The 16,323-nt window shown below is 44.8% G+C and overlaps 2 non-coding genes and 2 pseudogenes across 2 annotated transcripts; all 4 read right to left on the reverse strand.

Moving 5' to 3' along the window:
- Window positions 1-912: 912 nt before the first annotated feature.
- Window positions 913-1,084, reverse strand: LOC142726898 (U2 spliceosomal RNA; annotated as a pseudogene).
- Window positions 1,085-7,720: 6,636 nt separating this feature from the next.
- On the reverse strand, window positions 7,721-7,911 carry LOC142726936 (U2 spliceosomal RNA). Its single transcript, XR_012877144.1, has one exon. It is a non-coding gene; the product is annotated as a U2 spliceosomal RNA (small nuclear RNA).
- Window positions 7,912-9,185: 1,274 nt separating this feature from the next.
- Window positions 9,186-9,383, reverse strand: LOC142726903 (U2 spliceosomal RNA). The gene has a single exon (XR_012877125.1). It is a non-coding gene; the product is annotated as a U2 spliceosomal RNA (small nuclear RNA).
- A 6,620-nt stretch (window positions 9,384-16,003) lies between these two features.
- LOC142726891 (U2 spliceosomal RNA) lies at window positions 16,004-16,179 on the reverse strand (annotated as a pseudogene).
- Between the last annotated feature and the right edge of the window lie 144 nt (window positions 16,180-16,323).

A 16,323-nucleotide genomic window follows, 5' to 3' on the forward strand; every position in this document is an offset into this window, starting at 1 on the left:
GCTGCCTGCTGAGCAGCACTGACCAACACTGCCTGGGCCCAGGCTTTTATCTCTGAGGCCCCATTATGATGTCAGAAAGCTGGCTCTGGAATCCTGAGGGCTCCACTATGACACGTGCAAAGTTCCGTCTGAACTTTATATAAGACGGTGAGGCTCAGTCAGTCACTCAGTGTTGCCTGAGAGGGCAACACTGCAACAGCCGGCCGCCAGGCTGTCTTTTTTTTGCACAGCTAGTTGCCTCCAGGAGGCCACAAGAGGGAGACAAGGGACTGCAAAATGGAAAATAGGCATCCACCAACTTTACAGACAACTTGTTCTCCTTGCTCCTACAACCTCCATCCTTGCACAGTTTGTTATTCTTCCAGGTAACAAAGTAACAAATCCAAATTGCTGCTCTCTTTGTAGGCAAGCAAGGCTTTGTTGCAACTGCAATTCTTACTTCTTCTTGAAATGTAGGGACGACAGTACATTCCATCACATCCATCTAGTGTACACAGGTAGGTCCATTGTGGCGGGTAGGCGGCTGGCTGCTTTAATGGCTGTTTGCTGTTCCCCTACTCCACTATTTGACTGTGGTGCTGCATCAATCAGTGGCTGGCTCAGGTGCAGCTCTTTAACTTACCTAGGAGGGAGGGCGGAGAGAAGACAAGGAAGGTGAATGAGCTGTTCCAATGTGAAATGCCGGAAACACAGAAACACAGAAGACACACACACACACACACAACAAGAGGTGGCAATGTATTAATTAATTGCATTTAATAAATGAGCTCATTATCACACATGACTGTACAAATGCATTGTCCAACAGGTGTTGAAATAATGGGATTAAAAGGGGAGATCCCTTCAGAAAGACAGAAACAATGGCAAAGAGAAAAAACACTTTTGGAATCTGCTTTTAGTCAACACATAAGGAAAGGGTGCACCGGTCCTGGAAATACTGCAATACCAGGTCAATGCGTGGAGTGGACAGAGCAAGCTCTATTTCCATCTCCCTGTTCTAAAAATCCATTTAATATATGGTCCCCAGATAGGGGACGTATCAGATATTAAACTGATAAGAACAGATTTTTTTTTTTTAAGTTGGCTACCCCTTTTCAGGGGTGTCAATGATTTATTTCATGATAAAAAATACAGTTTACAATAAAACCAACTTTTGTACAAATGAATAACAATAAAATCAATATTTCATTGCATTACATTACATAAAAGGGACATGGTGGCAAATCTTTATATGTTGGAGTTCCATTCTTTCACAAACCATTTATTAAGAAGGGTGGCATTTCTTTTTTTGTCTAATAAATAATAAATGTACATTTCGCTAAAACAAAGACCTAAAACATCATCAGTAGATAAAACATCGTGCTTAAAAATCAGGATGTTCCTGGCCTTCCATAGAGCTTCTTTGGCGCAATTCATCGTCTTCCACGCTATTATCTTTTGGCTCGCGGTTGGGCATCCAAATAGTCCATATAAAATATCTTCATAATTCAAGTCTTTCAGGTCTGCCATCTTTACCAAAAGAGGGAATATTTTTTTCCAAAATTCCTTCGCAAAATCACACGTCCAAAAAATGTGTCGAATCGTTTCCTCGGCCTGGCAGCCTTCCCTCGGGCAGACGGCAGACCTCGCGAGCCTCCTTCTGTATTGGAATGCCCGGCATGGAAGACATTGATGAATGCAGCTCCAGGCCAGGTCCATCTGTGTATTAAAAAGATAAAACACATTAATAATTTTGAAGATAAAAGCACTTCGTTCCTCATTAAAATTCTCAATCCTGCTGACCGTCTCACTTTCTCTTAGGTCTTTAATTAATTTTTTACTATTTTTCAGCTCATTTACATTTTTTCCCTTCAGGTTGAATAAGGTCACTATCTTTTCTAAAATCACATAGTTTATTGAGAGTTTAAAAGCGTAAGGTGAGGATAAAACAATGTTGAACCACCCAAACCTTCGCATTAAAAACCCTGTATTAAAACGTAAAAAATAGGACCAATAATGTTCTTTAAAAAGGGAATTAAAACAGAAACTGAAGAACTTGATTAAAAGAAACCTGTTAAAATTCGGAAAATCTTTGCCACCCTTCGGTTTGGATTTCATCACAATCTCTCTTTTAAGTTTCTCCATTCTGGAACTCCAAAAGAAGGTAAAACATGCTTTAGTAATTTTTTGCAATAAAACCGTGGGGGGAGGGAAAACCATACTGAGATATAAAAGCAGGGGTAAAATGACCATTTTAATAATTAAAACTTTTCCCTCCATGGTAAGTTTTCTCATGTTCCACATGCATATTTTTTGATTTACCTTCTGCGCCACCATGTCCCAACTGATAAAACCATTATCGCACTCACTGAAGGAGACACCTAAAATCGTAATATTATCTGACACAGGGACGGGTATGTCTCTAAAAGCCATGCTTCCTATATTTAAAATATTACTTTTGTCGAAGTTCACCTTAAAACCGGAAGCACAGCAATAAAACTCAATTTGTCTGAGGGTTCTCTGAAGCGACAGGGTGTCCCTGCAAAAAACCGCTACATCGTCCATGTACCCCACTGCTTTAGCCTCTACGCCGCCACCCCCGGGCAGGGGGACTCCACGTATTAACTTATCGCGGCGAATTGTACACAGTAGAGGCTCTAATGCGCAAATAAAAAGCAGTGGGGACAAGGGACACCCCTGCTTCACCCCTGAGTCTAAAATCACGTCCTGTGTCTTAAAACCATTCACTAAAATTTTGCTTGTGCAATCTTTATAAAAGGCTTTAAGTGATAATAAAAATCCTTCAGGTATACCCATACGCTCTAAAACCTTAAAAAGATAAAAATGAGAGACACGGTCGAACGCCTTCTCGAAGTCTATAGATAAAATGGCTAATTTACCTCTTCTAGACCTCGTGTCCTCAATCACATCTTTTACCAGGTTAAGATTATCCCAGATGCTGCGGCCTGGCACCCCACACACCTGGTTAGAGTGTACAATGTGGGGTATTATGGCTTTTAATCTATTTGCGCACACTTTTGCCATTATTTTATAGTCGCTATTCAGAAGGGTTATTGGTCTCCAGTTCTTCAAAACTGCGATGTCACCTTTCTTATGTAGCAGGGAGACCTCACCCTTCCGCCAGGACTTAGGCAGCATCTTGGAATTAAAAACTTCATAAAAAAGGCTAAAAAGATCCTCTTTTAAAATGTCATAAAATTTGACATAAAACTCACTGGGTATACCGTCCGGTCCGGGAACTTTTCCGGCTTTAAAACTCTTTACCGTTTCTAAAACCTCCTGCTCCGTCAGCTCCTGTAATAAAAAATTCTGGGAGACAGGGTCTAAAACAGTAGTAATCTCCTTCAGTGAGTCACGCATAAAATTATGATCCACAGTTTTAACACTAAAAAGGTCAGCATAAAACTCATGAACTTTACTTAAAATACCCTGTACATCTGACACACCTTCAATATTTTTAATAATAGCCTTTTTATTGTTAATTTTTTTAAAAAAGTACCTGGAGCAGGTCTCATTCTCCTCCACATGCTGAATTTTGGAACGAAAAATGATTTCTTTGCCTTTCTGCTCCAGGCACTGAGCTATTTCTTTTTTTAAATTAGTGATATCAGTTTTAACGTCAATTTCATTATCTCTCATCTTGTACAGGGTCTGCAGACGGGTGCTGAGAATTTTAAAAAAAGCATGTTTTTCTCTGGCTTTCGCCACGCTCTTTTTAATAAAAAATTCCTTTATTCTTTTTTTCATTTTCTCCCACCATGCACTGATGGGAGTACGCATGTCTCTCCCCCGCCTGCATTTTTGGTAAAATTCAATAAAATCAGTAAAAACCTGTGGATCATCTAAAAGGGAAACATTTAACTTCCAGGACTTCTTACACACCGGTTTATTAAAATCACGCTTTACATAAAATGATAAAAGCTTGTGATCTGAGAAAACATTAGTTAAAACTTCACAATTAAAAGGCAGTACATTCTCATTACAAAAAATAAAATCTATCCTGGAGCTACAGGTGGCGTTGCTCCAGGTAACGCCGGCTTCCTCTGGGCTGCTCCTATTACATTCTTTGTACAAATCTGTTAATTTAAAATCATTTACAATATCTTTGAGCAGTCCAGAGGTCTTATCGTAATTCCTACTTGTAGTACTGGTAAGCCGGCGTTCCCCCCTCAGGATACAGTTAAAATCACCTGCGAGGATAAAAGGCTCAGTTGTATTAATAAAAAGAGGTAACATTTCTAGCATCTCTGCTCTCTCCTTTTTGTCAGGTGAGCCGTAAAAATTTAAAAACTGCCATTTTACGCCGTCAATAAAAGCTTTAACCAATAAAATACGTCCTGGAAGAATCTCTTGAATAAAATCAATAAAAACGTTTCCCTTAAAAAGAATGGCGACCCCTGCTGATCTGGACTCGTTAGATCCAGACCAGACTGATGGACCATACTTCCAATCCTCTTTGTATTTATGGTACTTCATTGCATGGGGAATGCCGCACTCCTGCAGGAAAAAAACAGAGGCTGCCAGGCCAGATAAAAAACTGAAGAGAGCAACCCTTCTGACTTTGGACTTGGCGCCCCTCACGTTGAGGGAGATCCCCTTTATTTCAGACATCGTGGAGTTTTAATTGTGTTAGTCTTGATTTTAAAAAATAAATAATCGTGTTACTTAAAATCAGACTTGGCCTCCACCAGCAATACCAGAAATCTCGCTTGAACTCATCTCCCCGCCCTCGTCTGACTCTAGCGAGAAAGGGGATGATTCAGGAGAGGAACTACCTTCCGTGAGCGTCGAGCCAACAGCCCTCATCTCGTATACAGGGAGTCCAGATTCACACAGCCTTACCTGGGTCTCTAACGGCTGACCATATAGGTCTGTATCGGGTGGGTCCCCCAAGGGCCCCGCCGCTCCCCCCTGAGGCCGTGCAGGCCGTGCAGGCCGTTCTAGAGGGGGAGGTTGCGCACATGGCGGGGTGTCGGTTGGCTCGGGGGGAACAGTGCCCACCCTCCTCACCAGTAACGACGAGGGGGCGGTCCTAGGAGGAGCCTCACTTTGCTTTACGGACGTATCCATTTGCTCCTCCCCTGTCACCCCCCTACCGGCACGCTCCTGTTTACCCTTTTTACGGGGACCCACTTTCAGCCAACCTTCCTCTTCAGACTCCGTATCTAGAGACCCAGGATTGGGAGCAGGCCCGGCATCCACTGAGCAACCAGCACTCTGGGATGCCTCAGTTATCTCACTGGCCTGCCCCTTCTCAGCCTTACGTTTGGCTTGGCGTTTTTCCTTCGCACTGGACTCCCTTCTCTCCTCTGAGGCTGTTGGCTGTGAGGTACCTGCTTTGGCTCCAACAGACCGTACCCTTGAAGCCCAGGTACCCCGCTGCTCCTTTGCAGCATTGGCTTGTTCCTCTCCCTGAGGGCGGGGCTGGTCCGCTGGTGGAGCACGTGGGGGCGCCCCGGGTTGCTCTTCTTCTCCGCTTCGGTACCTATGAGGACAAGAAAAATACAAGTGACCAGTTTTTTGACAAAAGTTGCATTTTTTTTCTTCTGTGCACTCCCTTATATTGTGCTCTTTGCTTCCACAGTTTCTGCAGGTGACATCGCAGTTAAAACTGGTATGTCCATAGGTACCACAAGCCCTGCAGAAGTTTGGCATCCCTGAGAAGTAGAGGTCGCCATTCACATTTCCAATTTTAAAACGAGCCGGTGGTAATCTCGTTTCTTGGGTGGAGGGGTCCTTAATCAGCGTAACTAAAAACTTCCATTTGGCGGTCCACACTCCACACTCGTTCATCACTTTCCCCAGGAGTTTGACATTTTTGAAGTAGGCAGCTAGAAATGCTGCCACTTCCATATCTCTCACATATGGGGAATACATTTTAATCACCACGAGTTTGGTTATTTCAAATTCATGCTCTACTACCTTGACTCCCGCTGCTACGAGTTCACCTTGTTTCCTCTCAGCTCGGTCCATAGCATCACGGAGTATTCCTTCTCCCATGAAGGTGACATCGTAGATTCCTCGCTTCGGGTAGTCCTGGATAGCCAAGAGCTCGTTCTTGTGGACCGCCAGCAGATCTTCCAAAATGGCGTGGACTAAAAATTTAATACCACGGGGACCGCCTCCACCCTCTGCCACGATAAATCGTGCAGAATTCTTAAGCCGGGCGTACACCGGCACCGCATCGGGTTCGCCTGCCATTTGCGTGGCCAGGTCGAACCGCACAGCTTTCGCTGCGCCCCTTGTCTTACGGAGACCAAGGGGCTGGGGGGGATCGCAACTCGTTGCTCAGGACTAAGCCTCTCTCCCAAATAGCAGCACGGGGGTGAAGTCCAGGCGAACCTGGACGATCCCCCGAGGCCGAGAGAGAGGGTACCTGAGCACCTTCTGACCAAAAACCTCCTGTATAAATACACTTGGTCTTAGCCAAAAGGCCGAGAAGCGATAACCCGAATGGGCCGGCCGTTGACCGAGCCTGCCTAATACTGCTGTTCACCCCTTGCAGCGATTGATTCAGCCTACTCCTAGGCAATTCCATGGGGCCCTGCAGGCTCACACACATTTACAGCTACTAAGCGGGAGGGAGGTGAATAAAGGCCGGAGAGGAAGCTACACAGGATTTGCTTCTTTTGCTTGCACCACAATGCAGTGCTGAAAGAGGAGGAATCTACATAAAAACGCCTTCTTGGCAACGCCCAAATGCCCTCCTGCCGTGCAAATACTGGCGGCGGCAGCAGTAGCAGTAAGTGCATGCCCACTGCCACCCCTTCTCCTTTCACACCTTGTATCAGCTTTAATCCAGTCAGGTGCTGCCTGCTGAGCAGCACTGACCAACACTGCCTGGGCCCAGGCTTTTATCTCTGAGGCCCCATTATGATGTCAGAAAGCTGGCTCTGGAATCCTGAGGGCTCCACTATGACACGTGCAAAGTTCCGTCTGAACTTTATATAAGACGGTGAGGCTCAGTCAGTCACTCAGTGTTGCCTGAGAGGGCAACACTGCAACAGCCGGCCGCCAGGCTGTCTTTTTTTTGCACAGCTAGTTGCCTCCAGGAGGCCACAAGAGGGAGACAAGGGACTGCAAAATGGAAAATAGGCATCCACCAACTTTACAGACAACTTGTTCTCCTTGCTCCTACAACCTCCATCCTTGCACAGTTTGTTATTCTTCCAGGTAACAAAGTAACAAATCCAAATTGCTGCTCTCTTTGTAGGCAAGCAAGGCTTTGTTGCAACTGCAATTCTTACTTCTTCTTGAAATGTAGGGACGACAGTACATTCCATCACATCCATCTAGTGTACACAGGTAGGTCCATTGTGGCGGGTAGGCGGCTGGCTGCTTTAATGGCTGTTTGCTGTTCCCCTACTCCACTATTTGACTGTGGTGCTGCATCAATCAGTGGCTGGCTCAGGTGCAGCTCTTTAACTTACCTAGGAGGGAGGGCGGAGAGAAGACAAGGAAGGTGAATGAGCTGTTCCAATGTGAAATGCCGGAAACACAGAAACACAGAAGACACACACACACACACACAACAAGAGGTGGCAATGTATTAATTAATTGCATTTAATAAATGAGCTCATTATCACACATGACTGTACAAATGCATTGTCCAACAGGTGTTGAAATAATGGGATTAAAAGGGGAGATCCCTTCAGAAAGACAGAAACAATGGCAAAGAGAAAAAACACTTTTGGAATCTGCTTTTAGTCAACACATAAGGAAAGGGTGCACCGGTCCTGGAAATACTGCAATACCAGGTCAATGCGTGGAGTGGACAGAGCAAGCTCTATTTCCATCTCCCTGTTCTAAAAATCCATTTAATATATGGTCCCCAGATAGGGGACGTATCAGATATTAAACTGATAAGAACAGATACTACACTTGATCTTAGCCAAAAGGCCGAGAAGCGATAACCCGAATGGGCCGGCCGTTGACCGAGCCTGCCTAATACTGCTGTTCACCCCTTGCAGCGATTGATTCAGCCTACTCCTAGGCAATTCCATGGGGCCCTGCAGGCTCACACACATTTACAGCTACTAAGCGGGAGGGAGGTGAATAAAGGCCGGAGAGGAAGCTACACAGGATTTGCTTCTTTTGCTTGCACCACAATGCAGTGCTGAAAGAGGAGGAATCTACATAAAAACGCCTTCTTGGCAACGCCCAAATGCCCTCCTGCCGTGCAAATACTGGCGGCGGCAGCAGTAGCAGTAAGTGCATGCCCACTGCCACCCCTTCTCCTTTCACACCTTGTATCAGCTTTAATCCAGTCAGGTGCTGCCTGCTGAGCAGCACTGACCAACACTGCCTGGGCCCAGGCTTTTATCTCTGAGGCCCCATTATGATGTCAGAAAGCTGGCTCTGGAATCCTGAGGGCTCCACTATGACACGTGCAAAGTTCCGTCTGAACTTTATATAAGACGGTGAGGCTCAGTCAGTCACTCAGTGTTGCCTGAGAGGGCAACACTGCAACAGCCGGCCGCCAGGCTGTCTTTTTTTTGCACAGCTAGTTGCCTCCAGGAGGCCACAAGAGGGAGACAAGGGACTGCAAAATGGAAAATAGGCATCCACCAACTTTACAGACAACTTGTTCTCCTTGCTCCTACAACCTCCATCCTTGCACAGTTTGTTATTCTTCCAGGTAACAAAGTAACAAATCCAAATTGCTGCTCTCTTTGTAGGCAAGCAAGGCTTTGTTGCAACTGCAATTCTTACTTCTTCTTGAAATGTAGGGACGACAGTACATTCCATCACATCCATCTAGTGTACACAGGTAGGTCCATTGTGGCGGGTAGGCGGCTGGCTGCTTTAATGGCTGTTTGCTGTTCCCCTACTCCACTATTTGACTGTGGTGCTGCATCAATCAGTGGCTGGCTCAGGTGCAGCTCTTTAACTTACCTAGGAGGGAGGGCGGAGAGAAGACAAGGAAGGTGAATGAGCTGTTCCAATGTGAAATGCCGGAAACACAGAAACACAGAAGACACACACACACACACACAACAAGAGGTGGCAATGTATTAATTAATTGCATTTAATAAATGAGCTCATTATCACACATGACTGTACAAATGCATTGTCCAACAGGTGTTGAAATAATGGGATTAAAAGGGGAGATCCCTTCAGAAAGACAGAAACAATGGCAAAGAGAAAAAACACTTTTGGAATCTGCTTTTAGTCAACACATAAGGAAAGGGTGCACCGGTCCTGGAAATACTGCAATACCAGGTCAATGCGTGGAGTGGACAGAGCAAGCTCTATTTCCATCTCCCTGTTCTAAAAATCCATTTAATATATGGTCCCCAGATAGGGGACGTATCAGATATTAAACTGATAAGAACAGATTTTTTTTTCAGTTGGCTACCCCCTCGCGGGGGTGTCAATGATTTATTTATAAAAATTTCAATTTTACAATAAAACACATTTCAGTTACATAGATAAATACAAAGAATTTTTACATTGTAACAATAGTAAAATCAAATTTTCATAAAATTTTTGTAGAGGGACATGGGGCAAATCTTTATTTATTTGGAGTTCCAGTCAGTCACAAACCATTTATTTAGAAGGGTGGCATTCCTTTTTTTGTCTAGTAAAAAATAAATATACATCTCACTAAAACAAAGACCTAAAACATCATCAACCGATAAAACGTCGTGCTTAAAAAGGAGGATGTTCCTGGCCTTCCATAGAGCTTCTTTGGCGCAATTCATCGTCTTCCATGCAATTATCTTCTGACTCGCGGTTGGGCATCCAAAAAGTCCATATAAAATATCTTCATAGTTTAAGTCCTTTAGGTCTGCCATCTTCACCAAAAGAGGGAATATTTTTTTCCAAAATTGTTTTGCAAAGTCACATGTCCAAAAAATATGTCTTATAGTTTCCTCGGCCTGGCAGCCTTCCCTCGGGCAGACGGCAGACCTCGCGAATCCTCTTCTGTACTGGAATGCCCGGCATGGAAGACATTGATGAACGCAGCTCCAGGCCAGGTCCATCTGTGCATTAAAAAGATAAAACACATTAACCATTTTGAAAATAAAAGCACATCGTTGCGTATTAAAATTCTCTACATTGCTGACCGTCTCGCTCTCTCTCAGGTCTTTAATTATTTTCTTGCTGTTTTTAAGTTCGTTCACGGTCTTCCCTTTTAAATTGAAGAGAGCCACTATTTTTTCTAAAATTACGTAATTCGCTGGTAATTTAAAAGCGTATGGTGAGGATAAAATTATGTTGAACCAACCAAACCTCCGCATAAAAAACCCAGTATTAAAACGTAAAAAGTAAGACCAATAGTGCTCTTTAAAAAGGGAATTAAAACAGAAACTAAAGAACTTAATTAAAAGAAACCTATTAAAATCAGGAAAATCTTTGCCACCCTTTGGTTTGGACTTTATTACCGTTTCTCGTTTCAATTTCTCCATCCTGGAACTCCAAAAGAAGGTAAAACATGCTTTTGTTATTTTTCGTAATAAAACTGTTGGGGGAGGGAACACCATGCTTGTGTATAAAAGGAGGGGTAAAATGACCATTTTTATGATTAAAATTTTTCCCTCCATAGTGAGTTTCCTCATATTCCACATACAAATTTTATTGTTTACCTTCTGCGCCACCATGTCCCAACTTATAAAACCATTGTCGTGCTCACTGAAGGAGATACCTAAAACTTTAATAGTATCTGACACAGGAACGGGTACGTCTCTAAAAACCATGCTTCCTATGCTTAAAATATTACTTTTGCTGAAGTTTATTCTAAAACCGGAAGCACAGCAATAAAACTCAATTTGTTTTAGGGCTTTCTGAAGCGAGAGGGTGTCCCTACAAAGTATCGCCACATCATCCATGTACCCCACTGCTTTAGCCTCTATGCCGCCTCCCCCTGGCAGGGGGACTCCACGTATCTGTTTGTCCCGGCGTATTGCGCATAGCAGAGGCTCTAGTGCACATATGAAAAGCAGTGGGGACAAGGGACACCCCTGCTTCACCCCAGAGTTTAAAAGAACGTCCTGTGTCTTAAAACCATTTACTAAAATTTTGCTTGTGCAATCTTTATAAAAGGCTTTAATAGATAATAAAAAACCTTCAGGTATACCCATCCGCTCTAAAACCTTAAAAAGATAAAAGTGCGATACTCGGTCGAAAGCTTTTTGAAAATCTATGGATAAAATGGCTAATTTTCCGTTTCTAGATTTTGTGTCTTCAATCGCATCTTTTATTAAATTAATATTATCCCAGATGCTGCGGCCTGGCACCCCACACACCTGGTTAGAGTGTATGATGTGGGGTACTATGGCTTTTAAACGGTTTGCGCATAGTTTTGCCATTATTTTGTAGTCACTATTCAGAAGGGTTATTGGTCTCCAATTCTCTAAAACTGCGATGTCACCTTTCTTGTATAGCAAGGAGACCTCACCCTTCCGCCAGGACTTAGGCAGCATCTTGGAATGAAAGACTTCGGTAAAAAGGTTTAAGAGATCATCTTTTAAAATATCATAAAATTTGACATAAAACTCGCTGGGTATACCGTCCGGGCCAGGAACTTTACCTGCTTTAAAACTCTTCACTGTCTCTAAAATCTCCTGCTCCGACAGTTCCTGCAATAAAAAATTCTGGGAGACAGGGTCTAAAACAGTGGTAATCTCCTTCAGCGAGTCACGCATAAAATCACGATCCACAGTTTTCACATTAAAAAGGTCAGTATAAAACTCATGAACTTTACTTAAAAGACCCTGTACATCCGACACCCCATCAATATTTTTAAGAATAGCTTTTTTATTGTTCATTTTCTTAAAAAAGTACCTGGAGCAGGTCTCGTTCTCTTCCACGTGCTGTACTTTAGAACGAAATATAATTTCTTTACCTTTCTGCTCCAGGCACTGAGCTATCTCTTTTTTTAAGTTGGTGATGTCGTCTTGTACCTCTATCTCATGCTCTCTCATCTTGTACAGGGTCTGTAGGCGGGTGTTGAGAATTTTAAAAAAAGCTTGCTTCTCTCTAGCTTTCGCCACGCTTTTTTTAATAAAAAATTCTTTTATTTTCCTTTTCATTTTCTCCCACCATGCGGTGATGGGAGCCCGTGTGTCTCTCACCCGCCTACTCTCTTTGTAAAATTCAATAAAATCTGTAAAAACCTGTGGATCATCTAAAAGGGAAACATTTAACTTCCAGGACTTTTTACTAATAATGTTATTAAAATCACGCTTTACATAAAATGATAAAAGCTTGTGATCAGAAAAAACATTGGTTAAAACTTCACATTTAAAAGGCAGTAGATTCTCATTACAAAATATAAAATCTATCCTGGAGCTACAGGTGGCGTTGCTCCAGGTAACGCCGGCTTCCTCTGGACTGCTCCTGTTACACTCTTTATAAACGTCTTTTAATTTAAAATCACCCACCATATCTTTGAGCAGTCCAGAGGTCTTGTCATAGTTTCTGCTTGTAGCGCTGGTAAGCCGGCGTTCCCCCCTCAGGATACAATTAAAATCACCTGCGAGGATAAAAGGCTCAGTCGTGTTAATAAAAAGAGGTAAAATCGCTAACATTTCTGCTCTTTCATTTTTATCTGGTGAGCCGTAAAAATTTAAAAACTGCCATTTCACACCGTCAATAAAAGCCTTAACCAATAAAATACGTCCTGGAAGAATCTCTTGGATAAAATCGATTAAAACGTTTCCCTTAAAAAGAATGGCGACCCCTGCTGATCTGGACTCGTTAGATCCAGACCAGACTGATGGACCATACTTCCAATCCTCTTGGTATTTATGGTACTTCATCATATGGGGAATGCCGCACTCCTGCAGGAAAAAAACAGAGGCTGCCAGGCCAGCTAAAAAGCTGAAGAGAGCAACCCTTCTAACTTTGGACTTGGCGCCCCTCACGTTGAGGGAGATTCCCTTTACTTCTGACATTGTGGAGATTAAAATAGCGTCTTGATTTTAAAATAATAAATATTCGTGGAACTTAAAATCAGACATTTCCTCCACCAGCATTACCAGAACTCTCGTTTGCGCTCATATCCCCACCCTCGTCCGAATCGCCTGCAAAGAGGGACGAAAAGGGAGAGGAACTACCTTCACTGAGGGCCGTGCCAGCAACTCTTATCTCATACAAGGGGAGCCCAATCTCGCCTAGCGTCACCTGGGTCTCAACTGGGTGACCACGTAGGTCCATTTCGGGTGGGTCCCCCAAGGGCCCCGCCTCTCCCCCCAGGCTCTGATGACGCCGTCTTAGAGGGGGAGGTTGCGCACATGGCGGGGTGTCCGGTATCTGGGAGGGAACAGTGCCCACCCTCCTCACCAGGTCAGGCGAGGAGGTGGTCCTAGGAGGAGCCTCACTTTTTTTCACGGTTGTGTCCATCTGCTCCTCCCCTGATTCCCTCCTACCAGCACGCTCCTGTTTTCCCTTTTTTCGGGGACCCACCGCTACCCAGTTCTCCTGCTCGGAGTCAGACTCCTGAGACCCAGGTACAGGAGCAGGCCCGGCACCCACTGGACAACCAGCCCTCTGGGATGCCCCAGTATCATCGGTGGCCTGCTCCTTTTCCGCCTTCCTCTTAGATTGCCTTTTTTCTTTGGCATTGGGCTCCATCCTTTCCTCAGAGGTTGCTGGCCGCGAGGCACCCGCTTTGGCTCCATTACTTCGCACCACTGAAGCCCAGGTGCCTCGCTGCTCCTTCGCTGCCCCGGCATGCTCCTCTCCCAGGGGGTGGGACTGGTCTGCTGGTGGAGCACGTGGGGGCGCCTCGGGTTGCTCATTTTCTTCGCCTCGGTACCTATGGGGACAAGAATAGTACAGATGACCAGTTTTTTGGCAAAAATTACATTTTTTCTCTTGTGTGCACTCTCTCATATTGTGCTCTTTGCTTCCACAGTTTCTACAGGTGACATCGCAGTTAAAACTGGTATGTCCATAGGTACCGCAGGCCCTGCAGAAGTTTGGCATCCCTGAAAAATAGAGGTCGCCATTCACATTTCCAATTTTAAAACGAGCCGGTGGTAATCTCGTTTCTTGGGTGGAGGGGTCCTTTATCAATGTTACTAAGAACTTCCACTTGACGGTCCACACTCCACACTCGTTCATAACTCTCCCCAACAGTTTGACATTCTTGAAGTAGGCAGCTAAGAATGCTGCCACTTCCATATCCTTCACATATGGGGAGTACATTTTAATCACCACGAGTTTCGTAATTTCGAAGGCATGTTCTACTACCTGGACTCCCGCTACCACGAGTTCACCTTTTCTCCTCTCAGCTCGGTCCATGGCATCACGGAGGATTCCTTCTCCCATAAAGGTGACATCGAAAATTCCTCGTTTCGGGTAATCCTGGATAGCCAGAATCTCATTCTTGTGGACCGCCAGTAGTTCTTCCAAGATCTTGTGGACCAAGAACTTTACGCCACGTGGACCGCCTCCACCCTCTGCCACGATAAATCGGGCAGAGTTCCTTAGCCGGGCATACACCGGCACCGCATCAGGCTCGCCTGCCATTTCCGTGGCCAGGCCGAACCGCACAGCAATTGCTGCGCCCTATGGGGTCCTGAGACTTACCAAAGGGCTGGGGGGGGGATCGCAACTCGTTGCTCAGGACTAAGCCTCTCTCCCAAATAGCAGCACGGGGGTGAAGTCCAGGCGAACCTGGACGATCCCCCGAGGCCGAGAGAGAGGGTACCTGAGCACCTTCTGACTAAAAACCTCCTGTATAAATACACTTGATCTTAGCCAAAAGGCCGAGAAGCGATAACCCGAATGGGCCGGCCGTTGACCGAGCCTGCCTAATACTGCTGTTCACCCCTTGCAGCGATTGATTCAGCCTACTCCTAGGCAATTCCATGGGGCCCTGCAGGCTCACACACATTTACAGCTACTAAGCGGGAGGGAGGTGAATAAAGGCCGGAGAGGAAGCTACACAGGATTTGCTTCTTTTGCTTGCACCACAATGCAGTGCTGAAAGAGGAGGAATCTACATAAAAACGCCTTCTTGGCAACGCCCAAATGCCCTCCTGCCGTGCAAATACTGGCGGCGGCAGCAGTAGCAGTAAGTGCATGCCCACTGCCACCCCTTCTCCTTTCACACCTTGTATCAGCTTTAATCCAGTCAGGTGCTGCCTGCTGAGCAGCACTGACCAACACTGCCTGGGCCCAGGCTTTTATCTCTGAGGCCCCATTATGATGTCAGAAAGCTGGCTCTGGAATCCTGAGGGCTCCACTATGACACGTGCAAAGTTCCGTCTGAACTTTATATAAGACGGTGAGGCTCAGTCAGTCACTCAGTGTTGCCTGAGAGGGCAACACTGCAACAGCCGGCCGCCAGGCTGTCTTTTTTTTGCACAGCTAGTTGCCTCCAGGAGGCCACAAGAGGGAGACAAGGGACTGCAAAATGGAAAATAGGCATCCACCAACTTTACAGACAACTTGTTCTCCTTGCTCCTACAACCTCCATCCTTGCACAGTTTGTTATTCTTCCAGGTAACAAAGTAACAAATCCAAATTGCTGCTCTCTTTGTAGGCAAGCAAGGCTTTGTTGCAACTGCAATTCTTACTTCTTCTTGAAATGTAGGGACGACAGTACATTCCATCACATCCATCTAGTGTACACAGGTAGGTCCATTGTGGCGGGTAGGCGGCTGGCTGCTTTAATGGCTGTTTGCTGTTCCCCTACTCCACTATTTGACTGTGGTGCTGCATCAATCAGTGGCTGGCTCAGGTGCAGCTCTTTAACTTACCTAGGAGGGAGGGCGGAGAGAAGACAAGGAAGGTGAATGAGCTGTTCCAATGTGAAATGCCGGAAACACAGAAACACAGAAGACACACACACACACACACAACAAGAGGTGGCAATGTATTAATTAATTGCATTTAATAAATGAGCTCATTATCACACATGACTGTACAAATGCATTGTCCAACAGGTGTTGAAATAATGGGATTAAAAGGGGAGATCCCTTCAGAAAGACAGAAACAATGGCAAAGAGAAAAAACACTTTTGGAATCTGCTTTTAGTCAACACATAAGGAAAGGGTGCACCGGTCCTGGAAATACTGCAATACCAGGTCAATGCGTGGAGTGGACAGAGCAAGCTCTATTTCCATCTCCCTGTTCTAAAAATCCATTTAATATATGGTCCCCAGATAGGGGACGTATCAGATATTAAACTGATAAGAACAGATTTTTTTGATTGAAAAATGCTTTATTGACAATCAATCGTCATCATACAAACATTACTGCGACGCAGCGCAAGCCATGAAGCAGCAAATAATAAATAATAACAGTCGTCAAACATAACATGACAGTATAATACACAGTACAGGCTAGCCTATGCTATACATTACACCA

Source organism: Rhinoderma darwinii, unplaced genomic scaffold (assembly GCF_050947455.1).
Source record: "Rhinoderma darwinii isolate aRhiDar2 unplaced genomic scaffold, aRhiDar2.hap1 Scaffold_643, whole genome shotgun sequence".
In the NCBI taxonomy this organism is placed as follows: Eukaryota; Metazoa; Chordata; class Amphibia; order Anura; family Rhinodermatidae; genus Rhinoderma; species Rhinoderma darwinii.